At 48.6% G+C, this 26,288-nt stretch overlaps 1 protein-coding gene across 1 annotated transcript in view; it reads right to left on the bottom strand.

Annotated features, from left to right (window-relative positions):
• LOC309548200 (gametocyte-specific factor 1-like) overlaps positions 1-25,907 on the bottom strand; it is a gene marked incomplete at its 3' end in the record, with an annotated part of 388,446 nt that extends 362,539 nt beyond the window's left edge. Inside the window, exon 1 of the mRNA XM_082248155.1 lies at positions 25,860-25,907. The remainder of the gene's footprint in view (positions 1-25,859) is intronic.
• Positions 25,908-26,288: the final 381 nt, after the last annotated feature.

Genomic DNA, 26,288 nt, shown 5'->3' with positions numbered 1-26,288 from the left:
ACCAAGTCGCTGCCTTACACACCTGGGCTACAGAAGCCCCATGACGGCAGGCCCAAGACGTACTCAGAGATCTAGTAGAGTGCGCCTTCACAGGCACAGGGGGAACCTTCCCCTGCAAGGCATAGGCCTGTTCAATGGTCTGCCTGATCCATTTGGCGATGGTAGAGGCCGAAGCCGCCATGCCCTTCCGAGGACCCTCTGGAAGAACAAACAAGGAGTCCGTCTTACGAAAAGACTCAGTCGATTTAAGGTAAACCCTTATCGCCCGAACAACATCCAGAGAGTGCAATCTCATCTCCTTTGGATGTTTAGGCTTCGTGCACAACGAAGGCAAAACAATATCCTCGTTAAGATGGAATTCCGAAACTCGTTTCGGCAGAAAAGAAGGATTAGGTCGCAAGACCACCTTATCCAAATGAACAACCAGGTACGGAGACTTGCAGGACAAAGCCGCCAGTTCCGACACTCTGCGAGCCGAAGTGATCGCCACCAAAAAGGCGACCTTTTTGGACAACATAGACAACGAGATCTCCCTGATCTGTTCAAAAGGAGCACGTTGTAACACAGATAGAACGAGATTCAAGTCCCAAGGGGGCAAAGGATCCCTCCTAGGAGGAACCAGATGCCGCACACCCTGAATAAAGGTGCCAACCAAGGAGTTGGAAGCCACGGGACGTTGAAACAGAACGGCCAGCGCAGACACCTGACCCTTTATCGTAGCCAGCGCCAAACGCTGATCGACACCCGTCTGAAGGAAAGACAGCACACGGGAAACCGAGTACGTGCGGGGTGAAAACCCCCTGGACTCACACCAGGCAAAATAGGCCTTCCAAGTACGGTAATAAACCTTCCCCGAGGAAGACTTCCTCGCGTTGATCAAAGTATGAACGACCTCTGGAGAGAGACCCTTCTCCTTCAGGACCTCGGTCTCAACAGCCAGGCCGTCAAAGCCAGCGACTGTAAAGCAGGATGGTAAATCGGTCCTTGAGACAGTAGATCGTCTCGAAGAGGCAGACGCCAAGGGGCGTCGACCGCCAGATTCACGAGGTCTGCGTACCAGGACCGGCGAGGCCAGTCCGGTGCCACAAGAATCACCGTGCTGCGTTCCGAGTGTAACCTGCGAAGGAACCTGGACAGCAACTGAATCGGTGGAAACGCGTACATCAGCCTGTACTGATGCCACGGGGCCACTAACGCGTCCGACGCGTCTGCCCGAGGGTCGCGCGTCCGTGCCACGAACCTCTTCACCTTGTAGTTGAGGCGAGACGCGAACAGGTCCACATCTGGAAGACCCCACTTCGCGCACAACATCTGGAAGACAGCCGGGTGGAGAGACCATTCCCCCTGATCCAGGGTCTGGCGGCTCAGATAGTCCGCCTGCCAGTTCTCCACTCCCGGAATGTGAACCGCCGTTATCGCCGGGACATGAGTCTCGGCCCAAGATAGAATGTCGGCCACTTCTCGAGCCGCTCGGGCACTCCTGGTGCCCCCTTGGTGGTTGATGTAGGCCACCGCCGTGGCATTGTCCGTCTGCACCCGAACCGGGCAGCCCTGCAGCCGGTCCGTCCAGCGATGAAGACAGAGCCTTATCGCACGCAATTCCAGAATGTTGATCGGGAGGGAAGACTCCCCCTCCGACCAGGTCCCCTGGGCGGACAGAACGCCCAGAACACCACCCCAGCCCGACAGGCTGGCATCCGTGGTGATTACCGTCCACGAGATCGGACGAAACGACTTGCCCCCGGACACCAACGGGGACTGGAGCCACCACAGAAGGTTTTCCCTGGTGCGATGACTCAACGAGATCTGAAGATCCAGAGATTGAGGTCGCCCGTCCCACCTGGACAGGATCTCCGCTTGGAGACCCCGCGTGTGAAACTGCGCGAAAGGAATCGCCTCGAAGGCCGAGACCATCAATCCCAGACATCTCATACACGTCCGCAGAGACGAGTGTGGAACGTCCCTGAGGGACCCGACTTCCTCCTGAAGAGTCCTGAGTTTGTCTTCCGGCAGGAAGACCTTCACCTGCACCGAGTCCAGTATCATTCCCAGATAGGGGAGACGAACCGACGGACTCAGTGTCGACTTTGGAACATTTATCGTCCAACCAAACTCCTGCAGAGTTTGCATTGTGACAGACAGGTCCTCCTCCAGACCCTGTCTGGTCGCAGACCGAACCAGAATGTCGTCCAGAAACCCCAGGACAGAAATGCCCTGGGCCCTCAATAATGCCAGAACCGGTGCAAGCACCTTGGTGAAGACCCGCGGAGCCGAGGCGAGACCAAAGGGCAACGCCACGAACTGGTAGTGATCCTCCGCAATGGCAAATCGAAGGTATCTCTGATGACCCTCGAATATGGGGATGTGAAGGTACGCATCCTTCAAATCGATGGAGGCCATGAATTCCCCCGGAACGAGAGCAGCCACCACCGAGCGCAGGGATTCCATGCGGAACTTGCGAACCCGCACAGAGCGGTTCAGAGCCTTCAAGTCCAGAATCGGACGAACCTTGCCCTCCTTCCTGGGCACGGTGAACAGATTGGAATAAAACCCCCGAAATCTGTCCCGATGAGGCACCGGAACCACCACTCCCTGAGCCCTCAGGTCCCGCACCGCCAGGTGCAGATCCCGCAGGCGCTCTGGAGACAGTTGAAGATTTGAGGGAAAAAATCTGCTCTCCGGCCGAGAGAGAAACTCGATCTTGTAACCAGATCGAACGATTTCCAGAACCCATCTGTCCCGCACACGGGCCAACCAGGGCTGAAGAAAACCGAGCAAGCGTCCCCCCACCCCAAAACTGGGTGAGGGCGCCCCTTCAGGCCGAACTGTTATGGGCTGCAGGTCCGGATTGGCCGGACTTCTGTTTCCCAGACCAGGGCTTCTTCTGAGAGCCTTGGCCTTTGAACGGTTTGCCCTTGTAGTGCGGCCGAAAGGCACGAAAGGACCCCTGAGGGGGCCGAAAATTAGCATGCTTCTTCCCAGAAGCCCCCTTAGCCTTGGGGAAATGGGGCAAGAGAGTGCTCTTACCCCCGGTGATCCCCTTAATCAACACATCCAGGGACTCCCCAAAAAGGCGAGACCCATCATAAGGCAGATTGGCTAAGGTCTTACGTGAAGATTGGTCCACCGACCAACATTTCAACCAAACCAGGCGGCGAGACAACACCGCCACGCTGTGCACACGTGCAGCCAACGGAATCAGGTCCAGGTCCGCATCACACAGATACATGACACCCTGGTGGATCTGATCCACCATATCCAGGGTCGCCGCCGAGGCCGAATCGGCCACTAGGACGCGCCTAAGCATCTGCGTCCAACTTGCGATCGCCTGGGCCGCCATGAGAGAAGCAAACAGAGCCTTAAGCATAGAACCCGTAACAGAATAAGTATGACGGGCAAGAGACTCCAGTCTCCTATCCGTGGTATCACGGAAAACAGGGGAACCCTCTGCAGGAATCGCAGTGGCTTTGTTCAAAACCGCAATTGCATGATCCACTGGCGGAGGCACACACCACCGTTCATCAGTGGCAGGCGAGAAAGGATAACGCAGCTTGAATTTACTTGGTACCGCAAAAGGCTTGCGCAGATCGCGCCATTGATCCTTAACAGCGCGCTGAAAATCAGCATTGCAGGGAAAAGCCTGCGGCGTCCTGCGTTTCCTCTGCGTCCCATAAGCCGCCAAGGCAGCGGGGGGACACACTTCGTCCTGCAAACGTAGCGTCTGCTTAATGGAAGCAATCAACTCATCCATGATTGCAAGCTCTTCAGGCGAGCCAGGGGGAGAATTATCAACCCCCTCAACTTCAGCCTCTACCTCAGACCCCACTAGATCAAGAGAGGAGCGGGACCCCGATAAGGAGGTCCCTGCCAGAACAGCCCCATCACCTTCACCCTCAGAATCAGAGGACAGAGCAACTCTGGGCCGTTTAGTAGATTGAGCAGCCACCAGCATTTGCACCTGGGCAGCAAGGCCAGCCACAATAGTGGCTAAATCCCCCCCTGGGGGGGAAACAGCGGTCCCCTGGCTTTCCACCAATACTGTAGGAAACTTGCCCTCCTGAGAATCCATTGCCCCTGTAATGCCAGACAACCAAGGGTTAACTGCCCCCTTTTAGCAAGCGCGGCAAGCGCAGCCCACCGCACCACACTCAGGCACAATGAGACCCCCACAGGGAATATACAAACTGAATACAGGCAATGGATAGCAAGAACAGAAGGATAAAACCTGAGGAGACCCCGCTGCTGCTGCTGCCTCGATCGGTGTTCCTGGAAAGAGGAAGTGATGCTGCCAGGGCGCTCTATGTAAGCCTATGGAGGCTACAAGAAAATGGCCGCCGTGCATGTAAACCATGCGGCCGGAGCGGGCGCCGGTAAAATGGCGTCGTTTGGCGCCGAAAACGCCGCTCCACAGTGCATAAAAACACACACATTACATCCCAATATAAGGATACATGTTAGATCGCCGCAGCGATCGCTGTATATGCCCAAACATGCCAAGAAAAAACATGCCCCACAGCACACAGCTTCTCACACTGCCCAGCCTGACACACACAGTGCCATACAGCTCCCCCCCCCCCCTTGCAGCCCACAGCATGCAGCCGAGAGATAGGGAGACAAGCAGTGTGATTAAAGGCAGGTTACACAGTCCCAGACTGAGACCCCCCCAGACAGACAGGTCCCCACATAAATACACTTACCTCACATGGCGTGGGGAACCCGCACAGGCGAACAAGCCGCTGCACATGAGGCAGGGAGAGTCGCAATTCAAGACGCACAAAATGGGGGTTAAGAAACCGCACAGCGTCCAGTGAGGTAGCCACCTCACCAATCATCCCTGCACCGAACAGGGATGGGTCGTTCACTGTGCCAGGAGCGTTACCTGGCTGAACGCTCGATGGCAGACTGGGAAGCCACAGACCCACGACCTGCGACCAGGGGGATCAGCCCGAGACCCAGTCCGCATGATCCTCTTCGTCCGAAGAACTAACTAATGCTGACAAAAATAACAGCTAAGTAAAGATAGAGAGAAAACTCAAACAAAATATTAAAAAAAGAAGAAAGAGTCTGGGAAAGAAAGTCCCAGCACAGAGAGAGCCAGCCACTCCTGACAAGCTAGACATTAAAACTGAGATATGGTTGCAGGAAGTAGGAGGGTATTGACTGAGGGGACCACCCCTTGAGGGTAGGATATGTTAAAGCTTTATTGTTAACATATTCTGTTGCCTAGCTACTCCTTCGGAGCAAAGTCTAATACCCCATATGTGACGAATATGAAGAGGCGGCGACTGTCGGAGGACGTAAGAGAAATTAAAATTTCAAAAAAATGAGACCAGTTGGATATATAGGCTCAATACCCTTTAGCCTAAGGGATTGAACTTGGACATAGATCTTAATTGTTTTATTTCCAACTTTTAGATATACCCTCTTTTATTTATGGTCCATTAATATTGAAATATCCCTTTAAAATATATTCTAGTCATCCTTAATTTTACCCATATATCAATTTTAAAACAATTTTTAAAACATATATTTATATTCTATATATATCTAGTGTTTCTAAATATATTTACCTATATATTAATTTGAATTATATTTTTACTGATTTATATATATTAGCCTTCGCATTAATCATATTCTTAATATTTTAACACTCCTATAAATTATGGTTTATATATCACCATTTTCTCCTCCTACTAATTTACAACTATTTAACACCCTTTTTTACCCATATATCAATTTTAAAACATTTTTTAAAACATATATTTACATTCTATATATATCTAGTGTTTCTAAATATATTTATATTTACCTATATATTAATTTTAATTATATTTTTACTGATTTATATATTAGCCTTCGCATTAATCATATGCTTAATATTTTAACACTCCTGTAAATTATGGTTTATATATCACCATTTTCTCCTCCTACTAATTTACAACTATTTAACACCCTTTTTGATCATCAAATTAATTCTAACCAGTGTTTGATTTATTATACCACTAAATTTAATCTATTCTGCTTTTAAGATGTAATACAATTTTTTTAAACTAGATGCCTCCCTCGGAAGGAGCACAAAACTATATATTGTCTAAATAAACATCCCTCTTGCATAATATATAAAATTATTCCTTCCGCCCACGGATTAACCTAATATTTTTTTGACTATTAAAGTATTTTTAGCTGATAAACTACTGCACTACCTATTTATTTCTATTTAGGCACAATACACATTTGTCCCTTTAGTTGGCATTTAGAATACTGCACTACCTATTCATTCTATTTCCATTTAGGTGAAATACACATTTTTATCCACCAGATGTCCTTCTCCCTTTTTATATATACATCGTTTAATACACATCTCCCCTTTTTGCATAATATATAATTTTCAAAATTAATTATTGTATGTAGTAATGATGTTTTCTAAGTATTTATTTCTCTCCCTGTATGCGTATATGGTGGTTTTGTTATATTGCATTCGGCACGGTGAATATATATTTACATTACAAGGATTATATATATTTTCCATATATACATTTCTAGTTTTCTCCCCCGATCTTATATCATACCAAGGTTTACGGCCAATATTGTTGGCTAAGTACATTAGGTTTACCTATGATCCACACCACGTCACAATAACAGCCTAGGAATGGGGACTGTTTTTACCATATAACGATTTAGCGGCTCCCGTTGCCTAGGAACCACCATATACAAAAGGGGTTGTACTGGGAGTGATGCGATGCTGCAGAAGACGTCTGATGACGAAACGCGTACAGCGTCACGTCACTTCCGGTTTTGGTATCCTGGTGGAACGCATTGTGTTCCAGGATGCCATTTCCTCGCTCTGTATTTGCTTTTAACATGTGAGTACCCATTTATTGTATATCCATTTAAATAAAGGTGTAAACGATATCACACTATCGAGCCTTTCTTTGCCCTATGTGACCCTCCCGCCTGTACATACTATCGAGTGACCGGACCCCACTCACGGACCATCGGACATTACATCACCATACTAGGAGAAGACCCACTAAACCCTTTTTCTATTTGGGACACCCCGGACTCCCAGGGACTGACCGCAATCCTCTCCCCCAGCACAGAAGGGAGTTAAGGAGGCATAGGAAGGAGCACCCAGCCACATTCCAAATACCCACCCTATACCCCTGTGTGGGGTGGGTATATCTGGTTAGTAGGTCTTTTTACTAGGGGGTCACCCTTCACCTCGCCAGTCACCCACCTTGGGGTTATCGTAAGGTTATTTTCACTATTTACCTGCACATTTACCAAGTCATGGACTAACTTCCTTTTCTTTTTTCAATACTGGCCTATTGGACTTTATCTCAGCCAGATATCTAGCTATTATTTATAGTGCACTCTTTTGCACCATTTGTTGTGAGATTCACTTGTTTATTTGCTTCAACCATTCTTAATTATCTTCAGTGCCATCTAATAAGCACTGCACATCACCAGCACATATTCTTACTATTGTATCTACTCATATATTGTATTTATTATACCACTTACTATTTATTGGTTTGATACGCACTTTGCACTTTCCCCACTTACTTCACTGTTTATTCACTCATATTGCATATATATATTTTGAGTGTATTTTTAACATATATTTATTGCTGTTTAATTTTACACACATTTCCAGTGCACAGTCACATTTTTTTTAAATTTTTTTTATACTTATTTATTATATATTTATTTATTGATACCCACCACACAGGCAGTGCCAGTTACCTAATTTTCCACTCACTATTTTATACAGTCTTCTGACTGTAGTCTAGGGTAGGCTGCAGCCGATTTAAATATCTATCCTAATCCTTGGATATCCTTAGCGCGGATTTTTAATCTTACTAATTACACATATACCCATGGCATGCGTTAGCAATATATAATTTCAATTACAACTTTTTTTTTTTTTTTTTTTTTTTTTTTACAAAAAATTTTTTTGTCTTTTTTCAAACACCTGTGACAAAAAAAATTAAATATTCAATGGGCTTAGGGCTGAAACAACTAATCGATTTATTGACAACTAATCGATTATGAAAATAGTTGTCTGTCAGCCGATTAGTTGTCCTGCATAGGGCAAAACACATACAGCTCAGTACACCGTCCATACATGTATGTGGATGGCAGAGAACTTGTGAATGTGTGAGGAGCAATGCCTCATGGGAAATGTAGTCCTGGGCAAGAGAAGGAACCAAGTGATTCTAAAGGCAGAGGTTTTTTTTTTTTACCTTGCTATAGGGACACTCTGTACAGTACTATACTTTGCTGCTTCCTTTAGGGGCACTTTAAAGGCAGGAGGGGCCAGAAGTGCCGTAGGGGGGGGGGGGGGGGACAGAAGAGGAGAATTAGAGCCGGTTCACTGGGGCGACGGTTGCCTGACACGTCGCCGCGGGTCGCCTGCCATAGATTAGCACAGGACCCGTTCTAATAGGAGCGACACAAGTCGCTCCGACTTAGAAAAAGGGTCCTGAGCTACTTTGGGGCGACCTGGAGCGACCTGCATTGACTTCAATGATATGAAGTCCGTGCATGGCGCTCCGAGGTCGCGGTGCGAGCTGCGCACCGCGACTTCACAGGTCGCCCGGCAAAGTCGGGTCGCGCCTGTGTGAACCGGTGTAACGTGAGAATTACCTACCCCGTGAGAAAAACCTACCCTCGTCACTTCCGGGCAGGAACAGCTGAGCAGCGCAGCAGTGCGCATGCTCAGAGGCCCGGAGACCTAATGAAAAAGATAAGGAGCTGACTACTGGGCATGCGCAGTAGTATGAAAGTATTAGGGTGTCCGTGAAAAAAACCTACCCACGCGGCAGTGACATTAAAACAGCTGTACTACAATATGAGTCATCACCGCTCCTTCCCCTGTGACTACCCTGATCTTGGCTAGTAAATATAAAAGCGGCTGGCGGCTCCGTTATTTATCTTTTCATGCACCCGCCTGTGCTTTTATATTTAGTAGCCGACATCAGTGAAGTGTCACGGGAAGGAGCGGAGATGATTCATATTGTAGTACAGCTGTTTTAATGTAACCGCCGCTTTACAGACACTGAGGGTGCACCGGAAGTGACGAGGGTAGGTTTTCCTCACGGGTAGGTAATTTTCACGGAACACCGGCTCTCACTGCTGCTCTGTGCAAAATTATTACACAGAGAGGGTAAGTATGACAAGATTGTTAAAAAAAAAAAAAAAAAATCCAAGGTTTACAATCACTTAAAGGGCTCTGTGCAGTGGAGATGAGCATCTGAACCCAGAGAAGGTGGAGGCCGATAGACTGGAGGTAAAATAAGGCATTACAATTACATTTAAAGTAAAAGTTTACTAGTATTGTGCATTATATTTAAAATTATTATATCCATGAAAAAAAAAAGTTTTAGCTTTTAGTACTACTTTAATATAAAAATGTTTTTCCCCCCCTCTACCCTTCAAATAGCTTCATGTCGGACTCCCAGTTAAAATATCCTGCATATCCGACTTCTGGGCATATTTTTTATATACATACACATGATACAAGATATAATAATTTTACTGTTTCACAGTAGAAATTCTAATTATATTACAGTAGCGATATCTGCTTTTTTTTTTTTACTATAAAGGGCTATTTTTTTTTTTTAACCCCATCATGACAGGCAATAATAAAAAAAAAAAAAAGCATGTATTGGATTATTAGACAAAAATATTTGCATCTATATTTGTACAAAAATGATTTGTATATTCGTTGAATGGACGAGTTTTTGTTTGAAAATTCCACTTGCTTTAACATTCAATTTTAAAATGAATATAACTTCTGAGCAAAAACCACATACACTATTTGAAGATTTGTTTGATCGATAAGTTTTCTATTTTGCTCCTTCAAATTTTCCTGTCACTGTGGTTGACAATGAATACTGAATAGACCCCAACTAATGAATGAGGAAATCGGATGAATGTTTTTAAACATTTTCTAAAAAAAATGTAGTTTGTGTATGGCCAGCATAAGTGACAGCAGGCACAGGGAGCTTGTATCAAGCTACCTGCCTATTAATAAGGAATCTAGCATGATTATATACCAATCCGATCTGAAATTTTGCAAAAGTGTTTTAGGTCTTTTAAAAATATTGATCTCTGAGTCTTTAAACCTCCAATACATACACGGTATCTGTCTCAGAGTGGATTAAATATACAACTATATAGCTGGATATTTATATTTACCACTGCATATAGATATTCAAGAATATTAACTAAATTATACACCACCTTTTTTTTTTTTTTTGAGGTTTTTATCCGATTAGTTGATTAATCGAAATAATAATCGGCCAACTAATCGATTATGAAAAACAGAATTTTTGTAAAATCTTACCTGTAAAATTCCTTTCTCTGAGTCCGACAGTCGCCGCCTCTTCATATTCGTCACAATGGGTATTAGACTTTGCTCCGAAGGAGTAGCTAGGCAACACAATATGTTAACATTAAAGCTTTTAACATATCCCACCCTCAAGGGGTGGTCCCCTCAGTCAATTTCCTCCTACTTCCTGCAACCATATCTCAGTTTCAGTGGAATAGCAGTAGAGTATATAACCAAAACCCCAAAAGAGGGGCGGGGGCGGCGACTGTCGGAGGACTCAGAGAAAGGAATTTTACAGGTAAGATTTTACAAAAAAATGGATTTTTGTAAGATCTTACCGTAAAATCCTTTTCTCTTAAGCTCATTGACAGACGTAGTCTTCTTGATTCTCAAGAGCTGGGTTATGTTGTCTCCGCAGGAGTAGGACTAGGCAGAAAGACAAAACGTTCTGGCTCCACCTTAGGGGCAGTCCCTGAGGGTATATCCTCCCTCTCTCTGCTACAGGGAATCAGTTCTGTTCTAAAGCAGTAACAGAGAATTTAACCCAACCCAACTCAATAATAGAGGGGTGGGTACTACGTCTGTCAATGAGCTTAAGAGAAAAGGATTTTACGGTAAGATCTTACAAAAATCCATTTTTCTCTATCGCTCATTGACAGACGTAGTCTTCTTGATTCTCAAGAGCTGGGACATCCAGAAGCAGTGCCACAAATGAGGGGTGGGATTGACAAAATCAAATCCAATCTAGAAGGCCCAACCGGTGCCAAACTAGAAGTTTTAAAGGCTCATTATAAACAAAGAATGAGACTAAAGAAAAATTTTCCAATGGAAAAAACCCTCGAGGTAGACCACTGGTCTCCTCAAATTGCGGCCTGCAAAACCTTGCGGCCAAACGAGGCATCAGACGATGCCATTACATCAACTTTATAATGTTTAGTAAAGGTATGCACCGACGACCAGGTAGCCGCCTTGAACACCTGGACCACTGACGCCTGATGGCGAAAGGCCCATGACGCACTAAGTGCCCGAGTGGAGTGCGCCTTAACAGGGAACAGGGGCTCCCGACCCTTAATAGAATAAGCCTGTACTACCGTCTGTCTGATCCATCTGGAAATGGTCGCGGCAGATGCAGGCAACCCCTTTTTGGGTCCATCTGGGATCACAAAAAGTGAATCCGTCTTGCGAAACGAGTCTGACGTTTTCAAGTATACCCTGATCGCCCGGACCACATCCAAGGAGTGTAAAGCAAACTCTCGCGGATGACTGGGCTTAGGACACAGGGAAGGTAACACAATTTCTTCATTCAGATGAAATTCTGAAACCACTTTTGGTAGGAAGGATGGATTCGGACGAAGAACCACCTTATCTCTATGAACCACCAGATATGGTGAACGACAAGATAATGCGGCCAGTTCTGACACCCTGCGTGCAGAAGTAATAGCCATCAAGAAGGCCACCTTCTGGGACAACGTAGGTAGAGGAATCTCCCTAATATCTTCAAAGGGAGGTTTCTGAAGAACCGACAACACTAAATTAAGATCCCAGGGGGGTAACGGCGCGTGCACTGGCGGAGCCAGATGTCGCACCCCCTGGATGAAATTCCGCACCAAGGAATGAGTAGCCAAAGGCTTCTGAAAGAAGATAGCTAATGCTGAGACCTGACCCTTGATAGTACTCAAGGCCAGTTTCTGCTCAACCCCTTGTTGCAGAAAAGCCAATATTCGACTAATCGAATAAGACCGAGGACGGAACCCCAAAGGTTCACACCATGCAATGTAGGACTTCCATGTGCGATGATAAATCTTTCTGGAAGTCGCTTTCCTTGCTTCAACTAGAGTAGGAATAACTGAAGCTGACAAACCTTTGTCCTTCAGCACCTGGGTCTCAATAGCCAGGCCGTTAAAGCCAGCGATCGTAAAGCAGGATGGAAGATCGGTCCCTGAGACAGTAGGTCCTCCCTGAGAGGAAGTCTCCACGGGACGTCCGCCACCAGTCTGACCACGTCGGCGTACCAAGCTCGACGAGGCCAGTCCGGAGCTACCAGAATTACTGGAATTCCTTCCTCCTCTATCCTGCGAAGAAGTCTTGGCAGTAACGCGAGAGGAGGGAAGGCATACATTAGCTGGTATTGCCCCCACGGGGCGATCAGTGCGTCTGCGGTTTCTGCTAGAGGATCGCGGGAGCGAGCCACGAATCTCTGAACTTTCCTGTTGAATCGTGATGCCAACAGATCCACATCCGGGGTGCCCCACCGTAGGCACAACTGGTGGAAAACGTCTGGATGGAGGGACCATTCCCCCTGATCCAGAGTCTGACGGCTGAGATAATCTGCCTGCCAATTCTCCACCCCCGGAATGAACACCGCAGAGATTGCTGGAACAAATCGTTCCGCCCAGCGAAGAATGCAAGCCACTTCTTTGGCCGCTCGGACACTCTTGGTGCCCCCCTGGTGATTGACATAAGCCACGGCCGTGGCATTGTCCGACTGGATCCGAACCGGGCTGCCCTGGAGCTGCTCGGTCCAGTGAATCAGACAAAGTCTGATCGCTCTCAGTTCCAATACATTTATCGGTAACCTGGATTCTTCCGGGGACCAAAGTCGCTGGACAGATAACTGACCGAGAATTCCTCCCCATCTGGATAGACTGGCATCCGTGGTCACTATCGTCCAAAATATTGGCAGAAATGACTTTCCCTGGCTGAGCATCGGAGACCGAAGCCACCAGACCAGAGACTCTCTGGTCTGTTTGCTCAATCGGATCTGATTGTCCAGGGATTCCGGATTCCGATTCCATCTGAGAAGAATCTCTTGCTGAAGAATTCGGGTATGGGACTGGGCAAATGGGACTGCTTCGAACGAAGCCACCATCAACCCCAGAACCCTCATGCAAGTCCGAAGGGAAGACCAGCTGTTGGACAGTAACAACTGGACTGCTGATTGAATCTTTCGGAGTTTCCCTACCGGAAGAAAAACTCTTGTCCTGACTGTGTCTAGAATTAGACCCAGATATTCGAGCCTCTGGGTGGGAACCAGAAATGACTTTTGCTGGTTCACCAGCCACCCGAATTCCTGTAAAGAAATCATAGTAATTTCTATGTTTTGTAGCAAGGTCTGAGGAGACTCTGCATGAAGCAGAAGATCGTCTAGGTAACCAAGGATCGATATGCCTCTTTGGCGCAGAAGTGCCAACATTGGGGCCAACACCTTTGTGAAGACCCACGGAGCCGTGGCGAGACCGAAAGGTAACGCCACAAACTGATAGTGGTTCTCTTCTACGGAAAAGCGTAGAAACCGCTGATGTCCTGCGAAAATGGGAATGTGAAGATAGGCGTCCTTGATGTCTATGGACGCTAGGACATCCCCTGGATGCAGGAAGGCTGCTACTGTGCGAATGGACTCCATTCTGAATCTTCTTATGTTGACAAAAGTATTGAGTGCTCTTAAGTCCAGAATTGGACGCACTTTGCCCTCTTTCCTGGGTATTGTAAATAGATTTGAATAAAACCCTTGAAACCGTTCTGTCCAAGGAACGTGGACTACCACTCCTTGTTGTAGTAAATCTGTGACTGCTCTCCGCAGATCTTCTAAACGATCTGAGGATAGTCGGATATTGGAAGGGAAGAATCGCGCCGGTGGGAGAGATCGAAACTCGATCTTGTACCCTGACCTTATGACTTCGCAAACCCATTTGTCCGGGATTCTGGAAAGCCATGGATCCGGGAACCGGCGAAGACGTCCCCCCACCCCAGTTATGGGTGGGGGCGCACCTTCAGGCTTTGGACGGTTTATCTTCAGGTCTGGAGGGGGCGGGCTTTTGCTTGCCCGACCAACGGCCCCTGACGCCTCCTGCAGGAGCTTTGGAGGACTTAATTTTTTCACCCGCGGGACGAAAAAACCTCTTGTGAGCAGAAAAAGAAGGCCCTCGTCTTTGACGAGTTCCTTTACCTTTAAAATTTTGCGGTAAAAAGGTGCTCTTTCCACCCGTGAGATCCTTAATGATCTCATCCAAGTTGGCTCCAAATAGACGCTCTCCTAAAAAGGGGATATTAGCCAATGCTTTTTTGGAACCTTGGTCGGCTAACCAACCTTTTAGCCACAGTGTACGCCTGAGAACCACTGCTGAGACTGATGCTCGCGCCAATAATGGAGTGGCGTCTAACGCCGCATCACACACAAACTGTAACCCCTGTATCATTTGTTCCAACAAATCTGATACCGCCTGAGGGACCTCTTCTAAGTCCCGGCGTAACCACTTGGTCCATTCAGTTACAGCCTGCGAAACCAGACCAATAGCTATTATAGGTCTGAAAGCCTATTTCAATCAAGGAAAACATGGTGCGAGACATAGCTTCTATCTTGCGATCCACTGGATCTTTAAAAGACGGAGCGTCTTCTAGAGGAATAACCGTGGCTTTATTCAATCTAGCAATAGGTGAATCCACCACAGGTGGGTCTGTCCATTTCTTAATGAGGGTTTCCTCAAACGGATAACGCCTGTCAATGCGTTTAGAAATAGTAAAAGTGCGTTTTGGCAGACGCCATTCTTCTTCGATTGGATTGCCAAAACATTTGGGCAATGGAAAAACCTTCGCCACTTTGATGCGTTTTTTAGTCCCAAAAGGGATTTCAGTTTCAGCTATTTCCGATGGAATACCCTGTAACCTTAAGGTTTCTTGAACAGATACAATGAGTGCGTTTACCAACGCTTCCTCTCGGGCTATGGCGGATGCCGAAACATCCTCCTCGCTGTCTGAAGAGACAGGACCCGAGACACCAATCCCAGATGAAGTACCTGCAACTGCAGAAATAGGCTCAGAGTCTGAATCCGAGGTTTCAGATAATAAGGGGTTAGGCGGGGGTCGCTTTCTTGCGCCCTGTCCCTGACAAGCCACTTCCACCCGGGACACAAAAGTTTCCATAATAGCTGACAATGATTCAATTGTCAGTGGGGTGCTGGAGGATCCCGCAGACCCCTCGAGGGGATCCGGAGATACATGAGTGGCAGGGTCCATGTTAATTCAGGACACCTTTGCCAGCAAAAACAAAAAAACTTTTTCTTTTTTTTTTTTTGTGTGTCTCCCCCTAGCGCAATAGCGCCCCTCAGAGTACCTGCTTCTCGATCCCACAGAGAGAGAGAGGGACCCCCAAGGCTCACCAACCGATGCAGCGCAGTTTCCAACCAACTGCAGTCAGCGTCTGTCTTACACAGACTGGAAGGAGCTGTTGCTTTTTCCCGGGTAGAAGGACGTGGCTCCGCCCCCTGTGTACGCCTTCCGGCGTTCCCAGCTCTCCACGAGGTAGCTGGGCTCACGAAACATGGCCGCCCCCATAGAAGAGACATAAGACTCCAAAAACATGGCGGCCGGCGTGACCTGAGGACATACATGCACTTGGTCTACGGCAAAATGGCGGCGGACCGCCGAAATCGTTTTCCCAGCACATCCACCTGCATCTCTGCTAAGAGGCGATATATGGATCTACAGGAGATACACTACAAATAAGGTAGGATTATACCTCCTATGTCTGCTGTAATGTTACAGTCTGCTGGGTAGAGTGTTAGCTCTCAAACCAAGTCCACTTCCCACAAACACATGCTGTATTACAAGGGGGACTTGTAAGTATCAGATATATACTAACCATATATGGAGGGGCCCATAATACATACTGCCTCATAACGAGGAAAAAAGGGAACGTTTACTCACCATACCGAACCGACAGGCACCCTCTCTTTACAATACCCTCTCCACCGGGGTGGGGGTTTGTGGACCACTCCGGACGCCTCGACTCTCTGGTTCCTGGCGTCCAAGCGAGACTTTTAACTCGCAAGGTCAGTCCCTCCACTGGGACTCCGTCGCGGCCGACCCAGCGCGGAGCTCTGGTCTGCACGCGCTCGTAGGCAGAAAACCGGGGTGACCACTGGATCTCAACATCCAGCCCGTCGCCCGGCCCCGCATACTTACTTGAATGTGTCGCGGCCGACCAAGCGCAATGCCATGGTCTGCGCGCGCTCGTAGGCCGGCTGGGGTGACCACAAGTGTCGCCCAGTCCGGCATTTTTGCTTGAAGATCTCACAGGAAAAACACTGGAGAAAAACTACCTAAAAAAAAATGTCTTTTTCTTAAAGAAAAAAAAAAGTCTTGCCAGGACCAAAAGATCCCAGCAAGGAACTTAGGTCCTTACTCCTGACTAGACAGAAAAAAACTGATTCCCTGTAGCAGAGAGAGGGAGGATATACCCTCAGGGACTGCCCCTAAGGTGGAGCCAGAACGTTTTGTCTTTCTGCCTAGTCCTACTCCTGCGGAGACAACATAACCCAGCTCTTGAGAATCAAGAAGACTACGTCTGTCAATGAGCGATAGAGAAATTCCGTTTTCTCTTACGTCCTCCGACAGTCGCCGCCTCTTCATATTCGTCACAATGGGGACATCCCAAAGCAGTGCAAACATGAGGGGTGGGAAACGCATCCGCGCCGTAAGGCAACGCAGTCTCCGCATCAAAGAAAGGAACCTTACCAAAGGAAGGAAACCAGCTGGGCAATAGGAAAAAAACTTGCTCAACAGGAGCAACAACCCAGGAAAAACAAATAACCAGGGGATAAAAAACATATCCCAACAGCCAGGGATCCCAACAGGGGACCCTAGGGAACAGCCGCACTAAGAACCTTGCGGCCAAAGGAAGCATCCGCCGATGCCTGAACATCTACCTTGTAGAATTTTGTGAAAGTGTGTACGGTCGACAAGGTCACCGCCTTACACACCTGGGCTACAGAAGCCCCATGACGACAGGCCCAAGGCGTACTCAGAGATCTAGTAGAGTGCGCCTTCACAGGCATAGGGGGAACTTTCCCCTGCAAGACATATGCCTGTTCAACGGTCTGCCTGATCCATTTGGCGATGGTAGAGGCCGACGCCGCCGTGCCCTTCCGAGGACCCTCTGGAAGAACAAACAAAGAATCCGTCTTTCGAAAAGACTCAGTCGATTTAAGGTAAACCCTAATCGCCCGAACAACATCCAAAGAATGTAGCCTCACCTCTTTCGGATGTTTAGGCTTCGCGCACAGCGAAGGCAAGACAATATCCTCATTGAGATGGAATTCCGAAACTCGCTTCGGGAGAAAAGAAGGGTTAGGTCGCAAGACCACCTTATCCAAGTGAATAACCAGATACGGAGACTTGCAGGACAAAGCCGCCAGCTCCGACACTCTGCGAGCCGAAGTGATCGCAACCAAAAAGGCGACCTTTATGGACAACATAGGCAACGAGATCTCCCTGATCTGTTCAAAAGGAGCACGTTGTAACACAGATAGAATGAGATTCAAGTCCCAAGGAGGCAGAGGTTCCCTCCTAGGAGGAACCAGATGCCGCACACCCTGAACAAAAGTGCCAACCAAGGAGTTGGAAGCCACGGGACGTTGAAAAAGAACGGCCAGCGTAGACACCTGACCCTTTATCGTAGCCAGCGCCAAACGCTGATCGACACCTGTTTGAAGGAAGGACAATACTCGAGAAACCGAGTACGTGCGGGGTGAAAACCCCCTGGACTCACACCAGGCAAAATAGGCCTTCCAAGTACGGTAGTAAACCTTCCCCGAGGAAGACTTCCTCGCGTTGATCAAGGTATGAACGACCTCAGGGGAGAGACCCCTCTCCTTCAGGACCTCGGTCTCAACAGCCAGGCCGTCAAAGCCAGTGACTGTAAAGCAGGGTGGTATATCGGCCCTTGAGACAGGAGATCGTCTCGAAGAGGCAGACGCCACGGGGCGTCGACCGCCAGATTCACGAGGTCTGCGTACCAGGACCGGCGAGACCAATCCGGCGCCACAAGAATGACCGTGCTGCATTCCGAGTGTAACCTGCGAAGGAACCTGGACAGCAACTGAATCGGTGGAAACCCATACATCAGCTTGTACTGATGCCACGGGGCCACTAACGCGTCCGACGCGTCTGCCCGAGGGTCGCGCGTCCTTGCCACGAACCTTCTCACCTTGTTGTTGAGACGAGACGCGAACAGGTCCACATCTGGAAGACTCCACTTCGCGCACAACATCTGGAAGACAGCCGGGTGGAGAGACCATTCCCCCTGATCCAGGGTCTGGCGACTCAGATAGTCCGCCTGCCAGTTCTCCACCCCTGGAATGTGAACCGCCGTTATCGCCGGGACGAGTCTCGGCCCAAGACAGAATGTCGGCCATTTCTCGAGCCGCTCGGGCACTCCTGGTGCCCCCTTGGTGGTTGATGTAGGCCACTGCCGTGGCATTGTCCGTCTGCACCCGGACCGGACAGCCCTGCAGCCGGTCCGTCCAATGATGAAGGCAGAGATTTATCGCACGCAATTCCAGAATGTTGATCGGAAGGGAGGACTCCCCCTCCGACCAAGTTCCCTGGGCGGACAGAACGCCCAGAACACCACCCCAGCCCGACAGGCTGGCATCCGTGGTGATCACCGTCCACGAGATAGGACGAAAAGACTTGCCCCCCCGACACCATCGGGGACTGGAGCCACCACAAAAGGTCCCTTCTGGTGCGATGGCCCAACGAGATTAGAAGATCCAGAGATTGAGGTCGCCCGTCCCACCTGGACAGGATCTCCCATTGGAGACCCCGCGTGTGAAACTGGGCGAAGGGAATCGCCTCGAAGGCCGAGACCATCAATCCCAGACATCTCATGCACGTCCGCAGAGACGAGTGCGGAACGTCCCTGAGGGACCTGACTTCCTCCTGAAGAGTCCTGAGTTTGTCTTCCGGCAGGAAGACCTTCGCCTGAACCGAGTACCAGGATCATTCCCAGGTAGGGAAGACGAACCGACGGACTCAGTGTCGACTTTGGAAAATTTATCGTCCAACCAAACTCCTGCAGAGTTTGCATCGTGACAGACAGGTCCTTTTCCAGACCCTGGCTGGTCGCAGACCGAACCAGAATTTCGTCCAGATACCCCAGGACAGAGATGCCCTGGGCCCTCAACAAGGCCAGAACCGGTGCAAGCACCTTGGTGAAAACCCGTGGAGCCGAGGCGAGACCAAAAGGTAACGCCACGAACTGGTAATGATCCTCCGCAATGGCGAATCGAAGGTACCTCTGGTGACCCTCGAAAATCGGGATGTGAAGATACGCATCCTTCAAATCGATGGAGGCCATGAATTCCCCCGGAACCAGGGCAGCCACCACCGACCGCAGGGATTCCATGCGGAACTTGCGAACCCGCACAGAGCGGTTTAGAGCCTTCAAGTCCAGAATCGGACGTACCTTGCCCTCCTTCCTGGGCATGGTGAACAGATTGGAATAAGACCCCCGAAAATCTGTCCCGATGAGGCACCGTAACCACCACTCCCTGAGCCCTCAGGTCTCGCACCGCCAGGTGCAGGTCCCGTAAACGCTCTGGAGACAGTTGAAGATTTGAGGGAAAGAATCTGCTCTCCGGCCGAGAGAGAAACTCGATCTTGTAACCAGATCGAACGATCTCCTGAACCCACCGGTCCCGCACGCGGGCCAACCAGGGTTGAAGAAAACCGAGCAAGCGGTTTTAGGCACTGTCAGGCCGCACTGTTATGGGCAGCGGGTCCGGACTGACCGGACTTCTGTTTTCCAGACCAGGGCTTCTTTTGAGAGCCCTGTCCCTTGAACGGTTTGCCCTTGTAGTGCGACCGAAAGGCACAAAAGGACCCCTGAGGAGGCTGAAAATTAGCATGCTTCTTCCCAGAAGCCCCCTTAGCCTTGGGGAAATGGGGCAAGAGAGTGCTCTTACCTCCGGTGATCCCCTTAATCAACGCATCCAAGGACTCCCCAAAAAGGCGAGACCCATCATAAGGCAGATTGGCTAAGGTCTTACGCGAAGATTGGTCCACCGACCAACACTTCAACCAAACCAGGCGGCGAGACAACACCGCCACGCTGTGTACACGTGCAGCCAACGGGACTAAGTCCAAGTCCGCATCACACAGATACATGACACCCTGGTGGATTTGATCCACCATATCCAGGGTCGCCGGCGAGGCCGAATCGGCCACTAGGATGCGCCTAAGCATCTGCGTCCAACTTGCGACAGCCTGGGCCGCCATAAGAGAGGAAAACAGAGCTTTAAGCATCGAACCCGTAACAGAATAAGTATGACGGGCAAGAGACTCCATTCTCCTATCCGTGGCATCACGGAACACCGGGGAATCCTCTGCAGGAATCGCAGTGGATTTGTTCAAAACCGCAATTGCGTGATCCACCGGGGGTGGCACACACCACCGTTCATCAGTGGAAGGCGAAAAAGGATAACGCAGCTTGAACCTACTTGGCACAGCAAAAGGTTTGCATAAATTGCGCCATTGTTCCTTAACAGCGCGCTGAAAATCATCATTGCAGGGAAAAACCTGCAGCGTCCTGCGTTTTCTCTGCGTCCCATAAGCCGCCAAGGCAGCGGGGGGGACACACTTCATCCTGCAAACGCAGCGTTTGTTTTATGGAAGCAATCAATTCATCCATGATTGCAAGCTCTTCAGGCGAGCCAGGGGGAGAAATATCAACCCCCTCAACCTCAGCCTCCACCTCGGACCCCACGAGATCCAGGAAGGAGCGGGACCCTGATAAGGAGACCCCCGCCATAACAGCCCCATCACCTTCACCCTCAGAATCAGAGGAAATAGAAACTCTGGGTCTTTTAGTAGATTGAGCAGCCACCAGCATCTGCACCTGAGCAGCAAGGCCAGCCACAATAGTGGCCAAATCCCCCCCTGGGGGGGAAACAGCGGTCCCCTGGCTTTCCACCAAGGTGGCAGGAAATTTGCCCTCCTGAGAATCCATTGCCCCAATATGATATGCCGGAGAACAAAGGGTTAACTGCCCCTTTAACAAGCGCGGCGAGCGCAGCCCACCGCACCACACACAAGCACAATGAGACCCCCACAGGGACAATAAACTGAACACAGGCAATGGATATAGCAAGAATAGAAGGATAAAACCTGAGGAGACCCCTGCCGCTGCTTCGATCGGTGCACCCAGGAGAAGAGGAAGTGATGAAACCAGGGCGCTCTATTAAAGCCTATGGGAGGCTACAAGAAAATGGCCGTCTGCATGGAGAACATGCGGCCGGAGCGAGTGCAGGCAAAATGGCGCCGTTTGGCGCCGAAACCGCCGCTCCTACAGTACAGTCATGCACATAACACCATCCATATAAAAAAACATGGCAGATCGCCGCAGCGATCGATGTATCGTGCCCCAACATGCCACAAAACATGCCCCACAGCTCACAACTTCTCACACTGAACAAGGCTGACACAGACAGTGTCACACAGCTCCCCCCCCCCCTTGCAGCCCGCAGCATGCAGCAGAGTGATAGGGAGACAAACAGTGAGAACAGAGGCAGGTTACACAGTCCCAGACTGACACCCCCCCCCCCCGACAGACAGGTCCCCACATAGATACACTTACCTCTCAATGGCGTGGGGGACCCGCACAGGCGAACAAGCCGCTGCACATGAGGCAGGGAGAGTCGCATACAAGACGCACAAAATGGGGGTTAAGAAACCGCACAGCGTCCAGTGAGGTGGCCACCTCACCAATCATCCCTGCACCGAACAGGGATGGGTCGTTCACTGCGCCAGGAGCGTTACCTGGCTGAACGCTCGATGGCAGGCTGGAAAGCCACTGATCCACGACCTGCGACCAGGGGGATCAGCCCGAGACCCAGCCCGCATGATCCTCTTCATCAGAAGAACTAACTAATGCTGACAAAAAGAACAGCTAAGTAAAGAGAGAGAAAAAACTCAAACAAAAAATCAAAAAAGAAGAAAGAGGCTGGGGCACAAAGCCCCAGCACAGAGAGAACCAGCTACTCCTGACAAGCTAGACATTGAAACTGAGATATGGTTGCAGGAAGTAGGAGGGTATTGACTGAGGGGACCACCCCTTGAGGGTGGGATATGTTAAAAGCTTTAATGTTAACATATTCTGTTGCCTAGCTACTCCTTCGGAGCAAAGTCTAATACCCATTGTGACGAATATGAAGAGGCGGCGACTGTCGGAGGACGTAAGAGAAATATTATTTACATATATATAATATAAAATATATTTACACAATAGTTTGTAGACACTATAACTTTTGCGCAAACCAATTAAAATAGGCTTACTGAGATTTTTTCGTCAAAGACATGTAGCTAAATACATTTTGGCCTAAATATGACAAAAATTGAATATATTGGATATTTTTTAAAAGACAAAAGTAGAAAATGTAATTTTTTCCTCAAAATTTTCGCTATTTATTAATATCGCAAAAAATAAAAAGCGCAGAGGTGATCAAATACCACCAAAAGAAAGCTCAGTTCACGGGAAAAAAGGACGTAAATTTTGTTTGGGTACAGCAATGCATGACCGTGCAATTGTCAGTTAAAAGTCACGCAGTGCCAAGTTGAAAAAAGTGGCCTGGTCAGGATGGGGGCAAATCCTTCCGGTCTTAAAGTGGTTAACGTCAAAGTACCAACGTAAATACACGGTGGGAGGTCCGTAAGTGGTTAATATATGCTTTTTTGGGGATTTTTTTTTTTACCAAAAATATGTAGCAGAATATTACTTGGCCTAAACTGATAAAGAAATGTTATTTTATTTATTTATTTATTTATTTTTTATTGGGAATGTTTTATAGCAGAAAGTAAAAAATATTTTTTTTTTCAAACTTGACGGGTATTTTTTTTGTTTATAGCGCAAAAAATAAAAACCGCAGAGGTGATCAAATACCATCAAAAGAAAGCTCTATTTGTGGGGGGGGGGGGAAGACATCCAATTTTATTTGGGTACATCGTCGCACGACCGCACAATTGTCAGTTAAAGCAACGCAGTGCCGTATCACACACAATGGCCTGGTCATTAAAGTGGAGTTAAGGCCAACTTTTTTTTTTTTTTTAGCAAAAATACCCTTAGAATAGTCAGGGTAGGGTATTTAAACAACAATATCCTCTAAACGGTCCCCTGTTTAGTGTACATGCAGCATGAATTACTTACCTTGTGAAGTTCTTGTCCAGCGCGGCCATCTGTGGTGTGGGCAGCTGAAGCCGCAGTGTCCCTATTCCTGGATTTCGCCAGTCCCAGAATGCTATATCCACGTCACTTTCCGGGCAGGCGCGTCATCCCACAGCTGGTCCTGCGTCATTGCGCATGCCCAGAAGCTATTCTCCAGCCATCGGCAGAGAATGACGCGCCTGCACCGGAAGTGGCGAGGGACACCGGTGCAGGCGCACTGACTCCTGGGATTGATGACACTCATCTCCCAGGAGTCAATGCAAAGCAGGAAACGACGTCGGCGGCCACATAAGGAGGAAGTGCAGTGATTTTTCATTAAAAATATGGTAAGCGAACCAAAAAAAAAAAAATATCCAGTTTGTTTTTAGAATGTGATAATCTTATGTATGATGGGAAGGTGAAAATGTGGCCGGAACTCCGCTTTAAAGAGAAAGTAAACTTCCTTTTTTTCTTTTTCCCCCTGCAAAGTACATGCATAATGTGCTAGTATGCATTGTATACTAGCACATTATAAGACACTTGCCTCCAAACAAAGCCCTTGCCGTTCCTGCTGGCCACTACATCCATCTTCTGCCGTCTTTCTTCCTGGTCTGAGGACTTCGGCTATGCTACTGTCCGGGAGCCGCCGGTCACAGCGCAGGGCTCTGAAGAAACTAAACTGAATGGGCGGCCGTTTCTTCGGAGCATTATCGGCTGCCTGAAATGTAAATATCTACTGAACAGTGCAAGTTTAGGAGATATAGTACCTATAGGTAAAAGTTATCAGAGTGGGTTTACAACCACTTTAACCCCGGAGGATTTGGCTGCTCAAAGACCAGGCCCTATTGTGCGATTCGGCACTGTGTGACTTTAACGGACAAAGTCAGCGTCCTGCGACGCTGTACCCAAATTAAATTGATGTCCTTTTTTTCCCACAAACAGAGCTTTCTTTTGGTGGTATTTGATCACCTGTGCGATTTTTACTTTTTGCACTATAAACAAAAAAAGAGCGCAAATGAAAAAATAACAATATTTTTCACATTTTGTATATGAAATTCCCCCCCCAAAAAAATGTAAAAATCAAAATGTTTTAACATTTTAGGCCAATTTGTTTCCTGCTACATATTTTTGGTAAAAAAAAAAAAAAAAATTACAATATTTTGATTGGTTTGCGCAAAAGTTATTGCGTTTACTAACTAAGGGAAAGATTTATGTAATTTTTTTTTAACGAGTAATGGCGGCGATCTGCGATTTATTTTGCGGGACTGAGACATTGCGGCGGACAGATCGGACCCGACTAAAATTTTTGACACTTTTGGGGGGACCAGTGACATTTCTGCAGTAATCAGTGCTATACATATGCACGGTTACTGTAAAAATGACACTGGCAGGGAAGGGGTTAACTTTACTAGAGAGCAAGGGGTTAAGTGTGTCCCTAGGGGCGTGCTACTAACTGTAGAGGGGTGTGGCTTTTGATGTAACCACAGAGACATACGATCCTACATAGCAGGATTGTATGATCTCTGCTGTTACATCAGGGAGAATGACAGGCGCCTGTGTTTACATCAGCCGCCTGCCTTTCTCCCTCTCCAGCAGGAGATCGCGAGTGACCGGTGGACGTCGGTGCCGCCGGGGCCTCCATGAACGAGCAGGGGCGGGAGCGCGCCTCCGGCGGCGCGTGCTCGCCCCCTACAGGCTCCTGGGCGAGCGACCGGCAGACATAGGTGCCGCCGGGACCTCCGTGAACGAGCGCGGCGGGAGCGCGCCTCTGGCGGCGTGCGCTCGCCCCCTACAGGCTCCTGGGCGAGCGACGTAGTACTAAGTCACTTTGCCCAGGAGGGGCTGACCGCCGCAGTAAATGTACTTGCGGTGGTCGGCAAGTGGTTGGGGGGGGGGGGGGGGGAAGACCTTCTGGGGCTAAAGTGGTTAAACTGGAGCTTGGCAGGGTGGGGAGCGTCCTCTATGCCTACATAATTTTTCTCATAGGTGTCCCTTGTTCCCATCTCAGAAAATTGGGAGGTATGCATTTGCAAAACACATGTTTGGGTATGATCCATTTTCAAAGGCACCTAAAACGCAGTGCGTTTTGCCACAGCTAACCGCAACACGCAAAGCTTGTCATCAAACAGAAGCTCCTGCTCCTTTTTGGGTGACAAGCTTCGCGTGTTGCCGTTTGCCACAATAACCGTGGCAAAACCTCACAGCGTTTTAGGTACCTTTGAAAATGAACGACACCTAAACATACATTTTGCAATTGTAGTGCAATTTCCTATCGCATGCGGTTTGCTGCCATTCTGCCGGAGATCCCAAAACCCCAAATGTGAATGGAGCTTTATATCAGAGTACCCATTACATACGTGCACAGGTGGAATGCTAATAGAAAATCCCTCCTGTATAGTTAGCAACTGAGTACGTTCTAACACGATAGACAGGCCTGTCCTGCTTTCATATTAAGTCCTCCTTAGTATTCAGTCGGACCCTGGGAGCCCCTGACATTACTAACCTTCCATTACGGGCACAGGCCTTCCCTATAATATTCGCCTTTACTGTATCTCAGCAAAGCCCGTCCTGCGTGCGCCCCTCGTCTCCGCTCCGCTCTCCTTCTCACACAGCTCCTCCTCCAGCAAAGACCGCGGGCGGGAAAGACGCGCTGTAATACGCAGGTGCGGAATTCCCGCCTCCCGGGCCGCCCTCCTCAGCTGTGCACACATAGTTGGGAGGACCCTGAGGGGGTCCTGGATTTGTGATACCCGTATCTCGGCCATTTTGATACGTTGTCTGCTCTCGTTAATTCTCAAAGGCTTCCGCTTGTAAATTGTAGTATGAATAATATGGGGCACATGTGGAAGAAGCAGTTGTGTGCTAAAACTTGAATATTTAAAGTGCTTCTAAAGGCAGACGTTTTTTTTTTTGTACCTTAAGGGCCCTTTCACACCAACGATCAGATCCGCCTGTCAGTTTTTTAGGCGGATCTGA

This window comes from Pelophylax lessonae (assembly GCF_965119305.1).
Source record: "Pelophylax lessonae genome assembly, chromosome: 2".
In the NCBI taxonomy this organism is placed as follows: Eukaryota; Metazoa; Chordata; class Amphibia; order Anura; family Ranidae; genus Pelophylax; species Pelophylax lessonae.
This window is presented reverse-complemented; position numbering and strand designations above follow the sequence as displayed.